Genomic DNA, 9,686 nt, shown 5'->3' with positions numbered 1-9,686 from the left:
TAACATAAACCTTAGGTTAGTTAACCCTAAACCAATAGGATTAGTTAATCGAAATATTATGTTAGTTAACCCTAAACCAATAGGATTAGCTAAGCCTAAACCTTATGTTAGTTAACCCTAAACCAATAGGATTAGCTAAGCCTAAACCTTATGTTAGTTAACCCTAAACCAATAGAATTAGCTAACCTAAACCCTAGGTTAGTTAATCATAAACCTATAAGATTAGTTAACCTAAACCTTAATTTAGTTAACCCTAATCCAACCCTGATCTTTAAGGCTAAACAAACCTTAATCATAGCTTAGCCTTAAGCTAAAGCTACTCTAAACCTAAGGTTAGAACCTAACCCATAGGTTGAACATAGAAAAACCTTTTAGGTAAAACCTTAAGCCTAAGTTAAACCTAAACCCCTCAACTTGAATATCAATTAAGAAATAAAATAAAATATATTGGGAGGGATAAAATTTACATAAAACACATTAAAACTTAAACGTAAACGAAAACAAATACAACAGGGCTTTAAAACATGGCTTTGAGGTTAAGTCTGCTTCGAAGTCGTCAACTTCACATAATTAATAACAAGTGAACCAAAATAACTAAAATAAAACACTTAAAATCCGACAACAAGATGTAAATAACCTAAAATATTTCAACCCTAAAATTGATGAAGTAATTCAAAAATTAATCAAATCTTAATCACAAAGATCACATAACGCAACTTAAACCCCTTTTTGTTCTAGTTTACGAAGATTCCTTGGACGATGCATTTTGTGGATGTTGACAAGAATCTTCCGGTCTTGGTGGACAACCACCTTTCGGACTAAGTAAGCTAGAGCACCAGGCGACCCGGGACGATGGAGCCATAGACATCTTGACTGGGTTACCACTAATTAAATCATTAAAACTTAATAAAAAATTGATAAAACATTGTTTCCTTATTTGTTATATTTATTGCTTTATGTATCTCAATGCATGTTCTTTTATTGCTTTTATCAAATATGGAATGCATGTGCTAAGGACAAATAATGAAGAAATAAAAGTTGTTTAGATTAGGGAGAACCTAGAAATCATAACATTAGGTGATTACTTAGGTTAAGTAAACTTAACATTGACCTAGATTTGAACAATACCTCCACTACCCTTTAATTAATTCACTATAAAATTATCGAAATAAATAAAACTTTTAATAATAAGATTGGAGGACCTGAAGACTTGAAGACCTGAAGACATTTCAGTATGGAACTTGGAGCAGACTTCGTGGGCAGCTCGTTCAAGACTCTTTCTTTAGTTTAAATAATAATCCTTAGGATTTCGAGGTTGTCTTTTATGACACGAACCTCTCCCTTTTTTTAGGCTCCTGCATAGTCCCGATATGCAGTATGTCCTAACTTGTTTTAGGATTCTGAGGTAGTCACTCGACGTAAAACCTCCTATCTTTCTAGGCTTTTTGTGTAAATCATCATTACACAAATCTAAGTCCTAATTAATAAAACCGGCAAGAGTTAACTTAAATTAATATCATCCTAAATTGAGCCAAACATTAGGACAATTTGGGGGATTACCAAGAACCTATTATGGATCCTTAATCTCCCCTACTATCTTCCTTTGATTCTTAAAATAAAATCTTTCACTTTTGAACCAATCCCTATTGAAAACTCCACAATCATGTTCATCGAAAACCCTTCATTTTGAACTCATGAAAACAAAAGATTCCTGATTTTTATCGAGAGTTTTCTTAAGTGATTCGTTTGCTCAAGATGCAATTAACTATAGGGGTTTGCTCTTTTAGGAAACTTAAAAGAACTTAGACTTAAAATAAACCCTATTTGACTCCCATATCAAATAGGGGAATCTGTCGGTCATCATGTAAACTTGCAGATCAAACGGAAGTCATTTATTTCTATAGTTTATTTAATTGAGCTCATTATCAAGCAGTGTATTACCATTCAGGGTGGTACATTACTCCTGATTAACTCGATTATCCAAATTGTAGGAATCAATGGGATCAGTTTGACCCCATTTTCTTTAAATTAAAATACCTAATTTCTAAACATTATATTACGCTAAATTATACCGCACCCAACCGCACCGATGATCGACAAAGCCTCATTCCTTAAGCTGATCAAGTGAAGTCAATTTTTATTAGACATCTCTGCAAGCTTCTCCTCACATATACTTTTTTTTTCGTTTTTTTTAGGATCATTTTCAATCTTTTTTTTATTTTATTTTTCATGTGAGGACTACTATATCTGGATATCTGTCGATCACCTCGACGATTACAAGAAAGAACAATTTCTCTCATTCTCTCTCTCTTCTCTCCCCTCTCATTCTCTCTCTCGACGAGAGAGTCACCATCAAGAAGAAGAAATGTCGGAGGGAAACCAAATCCCATGAGAGATTACAAGGGGAGCTAGCATGCCTATTTATTAATTTCATCATGCCATTAGACCCTTAAGGAATTAATGAAATGCTTCATTAATTACTTCTTTTTCTCTTTTGCAGCAAATCATAGAAGAAATTAAGAGCAATAAATTTAACAATTAACTTTGAGTATCAAATCTCATTTGCTACCAAATATGAGAAAATGTCAATTTGAACAGTGGACCAGTTTCCATATTCGCAACAACTCTACATCTTTTTTATCTGCAGTTCTCCAAAAATGTTACATGCAAGTCTATTTTTGTCATATCATTGATAAAGCTTTTAAAAAAGGTATGTTTTTAATTGTTAACAGATTAATGAATGTTACTTTAGCTCCTTTCACAAATGGTCATAAGTTGAATCTGATCAATCCACCAAAAAATTGTGTTACACAGCCAGATTCTATATATTCCAAAATATCATACTAATATTATTAGTTACTTCCTTTTTGGTTTGGCAGCTTATACCTTCTTCCTTATCTCCTCGGACCCTATGATTATATTATCACTGTGATCCATTCAAAATTCAAGGAAAAGCAATATGGGCATGGTTTGCTTCTTTTCTCCTCATTTATCTTAAAGTTCATTATTATTATTATTATTATTTTTGGTTACTATACTTTTAATTAATCTCATTTCTTTTCCCATTCATCATGCTTTATTGATATTATGTTTGCGTTATTAATTCTACCATCAGAATAGCAAATTAGCTCTAAGATGAGAAGCCTGTAATTCACAATGGAATGAGAACCAATGAAATAATAGGCTTTTTCTGGCCAAATTGATAAATGATTATGTGACTAAGGTTTAAATTTCTTGGTCTGATGAGATAGCTATGTTGAATACATCACTGTAACTTCACTTGAATCCTATCAAATGATAAAAAACAACTCCTTTTATGATCTGTATGTTGGATTCTTACTACTGTCATTTCCCCATCTAGATAACTCAACTAAGCTTATCATTAAATGGAACCTCAAATCACCCTAAAAAATTTTGTAGGTTTATTTGGGAGGTCTAAGGAGGGAATCTTTTGTTCAGGAATGGCTAAAAGAATTGATGAAATAGTCAACTTTTTTGTTATCCCATTGAGTAGAAAAGGACCTTTACCTTTCTAGATTGTAATTGAATTCAATTTTACGAAGCATGTTCCATATGAAAGCTGAAGTTGGGCTTGATAGACTATTATATTTTTTAATTTTTTATATGGGAAGATTTTCCATTACTTTCTTATTGCGTCAATCTAACAGAACTCTTTTAACACAATCAATTGTCATGCACTACAAGCCTACTTAACTATGTAAAGTTGCCTTATGATGAGGGCAATCATGGTTGAAGGCTATGAAGATTCTCATGAGTCACAAATCACTGAAATCATCTAATCGTAATCAAAATATTGATTAAAAAATCATTTGTTAGGAAGTGAGGACCGAAAGGAAAGCAGAGTTTGGCCTTTTGCATTAATAGTGACATCTATTTTCAACTCAAAAGGTCAATTCTATGATTAATTGGTAATCAATTTGTCTTTTTGCACAAACATATTTTAAACTATTGATTTAGGACTGAACCTAATGTTTTCACTTGTATTAATGTTTAATGGGCTTTATAGTATGATAAAGAGTTCATTTTTCCTTGTTTAAAGCATTATGATTAAGAAACCAATAAGCTCAACACCGATTACAATTTATAGACGAATACTTTCCTTTAATATTTTGTAGAAAAAACATTCTAGCACTGAAGTGCCGTATTAACCTTTGAACGCAAAGAATCTTAATAATGACCATTCTGCATAATAACTAAACTTATGATAAATGACAATGAATTATAAAGAGTTCCAAACTGGTTAATGACCAAGAAAACTTTGGATAATTTGATAAGTTATTTTTAAATATTTTTAATATTCTCTTGTGGTTTATTACTTCAACTTTCTTTTTTTAACAGCTAGCTCTAATAATAGAGGTTTATGATCCCCTTGATTTCCCCATTCTTTTGGTTTTAGTAGATCTTACACGATTAAACTCATTACAAATATGCATCACTTCTTACAATATTAAATGAATTGTAAATTTCCCATATATATATATCCTTTATACACTTTTTCTTGTACACTAATTGAAAATCCCTCATCTTCATATGTTTTTCTGTTGTTTTAATTCTCATACATCAAATGCTACTTTATGTATCAGCATTCAACACTACATTACATACACCAAGGTATATTTCATTTTAATGTAATTATATTTATTGCTGCTAATGATTAGTAAGTAAAAAAGAATGTACAAAAATGTAAATTGGATTAGCACAATAATAGATAATATATATCTAACAAAATAAGAACATTAAGTCACTTACTTAATGCAACAAACCTTGACTCATCAAATTTATTGCAACTAAGCACATAATAAGCAAGATCATGAACAGACTCTCCGTTTTGTATTGTTGTGTTGTAATGATGTACTATACTGAATGGTGTTCTGTTTTTTTGTCAATGAAATCAAATGATTAAATTCATGCTAAGATTATTATCAGAGATGTAAGAACAGTTTTTTAGTTAAAATAGATATAACACTAATATGAGCTGTTTGAATGATTAAAATGAATATTATTTTAAATTTCATGCAACTATTATATAATATCCTTATCCCAATTAATCTATAATTAATTAAAATAATTAGATAATTTATTAAATAAGAAAGCTAAAAGTCATGAAAGTACTTTTTTTTGGGATGCTATCGAAAGTATCTTTCATCTTAAGAAAACTGGCCTGCTTTCATAGAACAACTTATTCTCACTTTATTTTTTACTCTAAAGCTTTTTGGCTATTTAAGAAAGCATGAGCAGGCAACATGAAGCAATAGCAAAATTATCCTAAGGTGCGAGTATATTGCAGATTTCATCGTTGCTTGCATTCTTTTCACAGCAAATATTCCATATATTATCAATTCTACAACTATCATATTGCATATTTCATCACTGCTGCCATATTGATTTAGCAAGCTTCCAAATAAGTGCAAAATTTTGATTTTACAACTATTTTTTATCGGGAATTTGTCGTATTATGTTCCCACCAGATATCTTTATTTTCTCGTCTTGATTCAGTAAATGGGCTGAATTTAGCATGTATTTTTTTCCAATAGCTTGAGTAATAATATTAACGATTTCATCTTGTTATTTAACTTTTATTACATTCCAAGAAGCATAGTGTCCATCCTATAATTGATTCACTTTTCAATGTTCTTGATATCTCAAATGATTTTTATTCCACATTTCTTGCTTTTGAATCTACCCTATCTAAAATTATCAAACTCCATATCGATGGGTAAGGGGAGTAGAGGATGAGAGAACAAAGTAAGGTAAAGCATTGAATTCGAGTTAATAGCTTGGCATTATTGCATTTCTGCTAAATACTTAGGAAAGAGGTACCCCAAAACTCCTAAACACCGAATTTAAGATTGATTAATGGAAAAAATAACTTAATAAATATATAAAAATTGATAATCAATCAACTCAAATAAGTCAATTTTTAGTAAAATGTTTTGAATTTCAATATTTTGAATTAAGTTAGGAGATGATTAAGTATTTGATCTAGGAAAGAGTTGGCATTCAAAATCATTAGAGAAAATCTTAACTAAAATATAGTAATCCTCAATAGGGACCATTTCCGTCTAACCACTGCCACCATTGGTCCATTGTCTGGCCGACACCACCGTTAAACCATTGTTTGGTCACCTTCGCCCGACCTAAGTAATTCGGTTACCACTCCTGCCAAACTGCCGCTTCTCAGCCACTATCGGCACTATCGCTGGACCATCATCGTTCGGCTGCCACCACTCTCTGTATCACTAGCGATGATAGTTTGTCCAACCCAATTTTTAGTATCTTTTTTCCTCTTTGGCCATCTGCATTATTTCCGACTTAAAGTTGATATTTTAAAATGAATATTGAGAACTTTTTGGATAAGGAGCCCTGCAAAAATGGCAATGCTAACAACTAAGGAGCAACTCTTTTTCATGATCCCTTCAAGACTAATATTTTACAAACACAATTTACAAAAATTGGGGATATATATTCAATGTCTTTGACAGCGACTTCTGAAAATTGGGGGCAACTGATACGTTCTCAAAATATTATTTTAATCATGGACGAATCTCAAAGCATTTTGAATAATAAACGTTCCAAATTCAAATTCAAGATCATTCATGCCTCGATTCTAGCAAGCTTATGGTCAAACTAACCACCTCGATAAGGCGGGCACAATGAAACAAAAATTGGTACGGCCCGAGTCCGATCAAGCCCAAATGAAGTTTTTTAATCACAATTAGAGGCTTTGAATGCTCAATTGAATGGTTAAATGGATTCTAAATATAACAAGTTTATACTCAAATTGAACATTTCATCGAGACAAATCTAATGAGTCCAAGTTCACTCTATTCTGACAGTATTAAGTCACTCAATTGCTCATAGAACACCATCCTATCAAGGTGATTCATCTAGGCCGTCAAATGGAGAGCTCCAGATTTATGTTGTATTTATAGAGGATACTACTCACAAAATTTGTAAACGGACCCACACCATCTCTGGTATTTGGGATTTGGACCTAGAAAAGAGGATGAAGGGAGATCCAAGCTCCTAAGGTCTCTCGAGCTCCATCTTCGCCAGACCACCAGTGCCCGACCGCTGTCGTCGAGCCCCACCATTGCCGAACCACTGTCGTCGAACTCCACCACCGTCGGCCACTGCCTTCAAGCTCCACCACCATCGAACCACCAATGCCCGTCCACCGCCATTAAGCTCCACCACTGCTGGGAAATTGTCGTCGAGCTCCACCGCCACCGGACAACCTTCATCAAGCTCCACCACCGCCAGACAACCTTCGTCAAGCTCCACCACCACCGAATCACTGTCAAGTTCTATGTTTGACTGCCGCTGCCAAGCTCCACCACCGCCGGACCATTAGTGTCTGGGAACCAACATTGGAATATCACTGCTCGGTTGTTGCCACCATTACTACCCTGCCACTGCTATCGGTGCCACCACCGTCGCTGGGTTTTCACTACCAAAGACACTAGCATCGGTTTTCCTAGTAGAAGACCTTTACCGTCGGTTTTTTTTCGTGGCAGTTAGGTTGTCATCACTTTCTCAGTGTTTTCTATCCCTTCCCTAGTGAAAAACACTCCCTGCTTATATAATATTGCTTCCAACTATTCAAGAGATAACAAAGTTTTGTAACTTACAACAACATAATGAAAACATTTCAACTCGGTCAAACCTCGTGATTTTTCCGATTGATGGGTTTCCACGTAAAAACACCTACTCTCTTCTTAGTCAATTTCTTTCTACTTATGTGTGTGCTGGAGCTTCGTGCAATACTAAAAGAACAATATGTCACTCTACCCCCGCAAATTTAGGAGCACTTAACAACCCTAAATTTTGAGTTCTTCAATATCAACTGATCAATCTTTATGCGAGAAATCACTTCAAATAGGAATTCTGTAAAATCTTCAATATTAAAAACTAAGCATAATAGCCATTGCTTCGTTTAGTTGACATCCTTCTTTCTAAAATTATTATTATTTCTATTTTTCTTTTTAATGATCTGCGTAGAAATTTTTTTTCTTTAATTCTCTTTATCAAATCATTAATTTAGCACATCATGTGGTTTAAATCGAAGAATTAAATGCAGGCAGGCATTTTTAAATGCTTTCATTGCACCGATGTTTTAGCCACTGTTTCATAGCTAATAATATTTTTTATTTCCCTTGCAGTGCAATCTATAAGACAGAATTGGCTAGCGAAGTTCTTGGCTACATTCTGTATGAAAGATGGGAACATTTCTGGAATCCCATAACTCTAAGATGGAATTCTTCTGGTGTTAATATATGCATGAAAGATGGGGGATTTACATACATGGCACACAATTCTTATATATTTACATATCCCACACCTAAACATTCATATTTACACAGGCAGCACTTAAATATTCACTATCACATCAAAATTAGCATTATTATCACCTTTAAAAAATGAAATATATTTTTTCATGTATGGTTCCAAAGCACCAAAGTGCTATACATGTATATATGAAAGTTTAGGTGTACAACATGTAAAATTAAGTAAGAATTGCTTTCTAAGTATCTAAATTTTCCTAAAATTTATTTTCATCGAAGTTTTTATTTTTGTACTTGTAAATACCACTAGCGGCGGGGCAGCGACCAACAGCTCAAGTTAACCTTCTATCAATGCATCAAGTGCTCCATCTTCTCTATAAATTTCACAGGACATCCTCATTTAAAGTTATAAATAAGCAGAGCCGAGCTCTAGTCTCTTCTAACTTGAACTCGGTTCATTTGTCAAAGTGCAAGCACTAATTTGAGTCGAGCTCAAACGGCGAACTCGAGCTCGGCTTGCAGTCATGATGGTCGGTTGGCTCGTGAGCACGACCCGAAGATAAAATTGTCACGATAGCTGGCCAAAGGAAACATCTATGGGAGCTCAGTTCTTTGGTCAAATATCCTCCATTCTATGCCCTGAGTGGATTCTTGTATGAGGTAAATGAAAAGCAAATTTAAGGCTTGCTCCATTAGCTTTCTATATATTATGTTGTGCTACCAACTGCATGCATTATTTCGCATTAATTTTTCCCATGTCATAAGACTTAAAAAACCGTTCAAAATGCTTCAATTGTTTATGTTTTTGCAGGAAAATGCACTATATTCTATGCTCAAATCAGTATATTTAATAGGTCTGGTGAAAATGGCATCATATCAGTTTAATGCCACTTCTTTTATTTTTCTTTTTGGAGCAAGATGAGTGCCCAAATTCTATTAATTGGAATTCTTCACTTTGTTACATTCGGGCATATTGTTTTGGTTCTATTATATTTGGTAATATGCCCCAATTGTATAGTTATAAATACACTTACTACCAACTCAACTCAATGTGATTAAAATTTTGTTTTTGATCATAATATGCTTTTTCTTAGTTGCCTCTCAAGGGCAAGGCTGAGCATGGGAAAGCTAAATTTGGTAGTTCAGAAGTAGAGATTTTCAAGGTTTAGGGTCCTTTTGGGGTGGCCATGTGGTGGCGATAGGACACCGCACTGCAGTTTTGTCTGTTTATGTAAAATGTGTGTTGTCACTGAAATTGACATTTTTTTATCAGTCCTCTCTAGGTGTGGTTGTTGCTTAAGCTGTAGCCTGATTTTTTTTTTAAAAAAAATTGTAATTGCCACCACAGTTTTTCGAACATCAGATTATTTTTTTAGCACT

At 33.6% G+C, this 9,686-nt stretch overlaps 1 protein-coding gene across 2 annotated transcripts in view; it reads left to right on the top strand.

Annotated features, from left to right (window-relative positions):
• The window catches only part of LOC110038893 (pentatricopeptide repeat-containing protein At2g17140), a 17,707-nt gene extending 8,366 nt beyond the window's left edge, over window positions 1–9,341 (top strand). The window contains exons 3-4 of one of the 2 annotated variants that reach the window (XM_020743824.1): window positions 8,617–8,966; window positions 9,118–9,341. The gene's annotated coding sequence lies outside the window, so the exon portion shown is untranslated. Of the gene's footprint in view, window positions 1–8,183; window positions 8,967–9,117 lie in introns of both variants that reach the window. The other variant, XM_020743815.1, reaches the window with a different exon arrangement.
• Window positions 9,342–9,686: the final 345 nt, after the last annotated feature.

This window comes from Phalaenopsis equestris, unplaced genomic scaffold, assembly GCF_001263595.1.
Source record: "Phalaenopsis equestris unplaced genomic scaffold, ASM126359v1 Scaffold000002, whole genome shotgun sequence".
NCBI lineage: Eukaryota > Viridiplantae > Streptophyta > Magnoliopsida > Asparagales > Orchidaceae > Phalaenopsis > Phalaenopsis equestris.
This window is presented reverse-complemented; position numbering and strand designations above follow the sequence as displayed.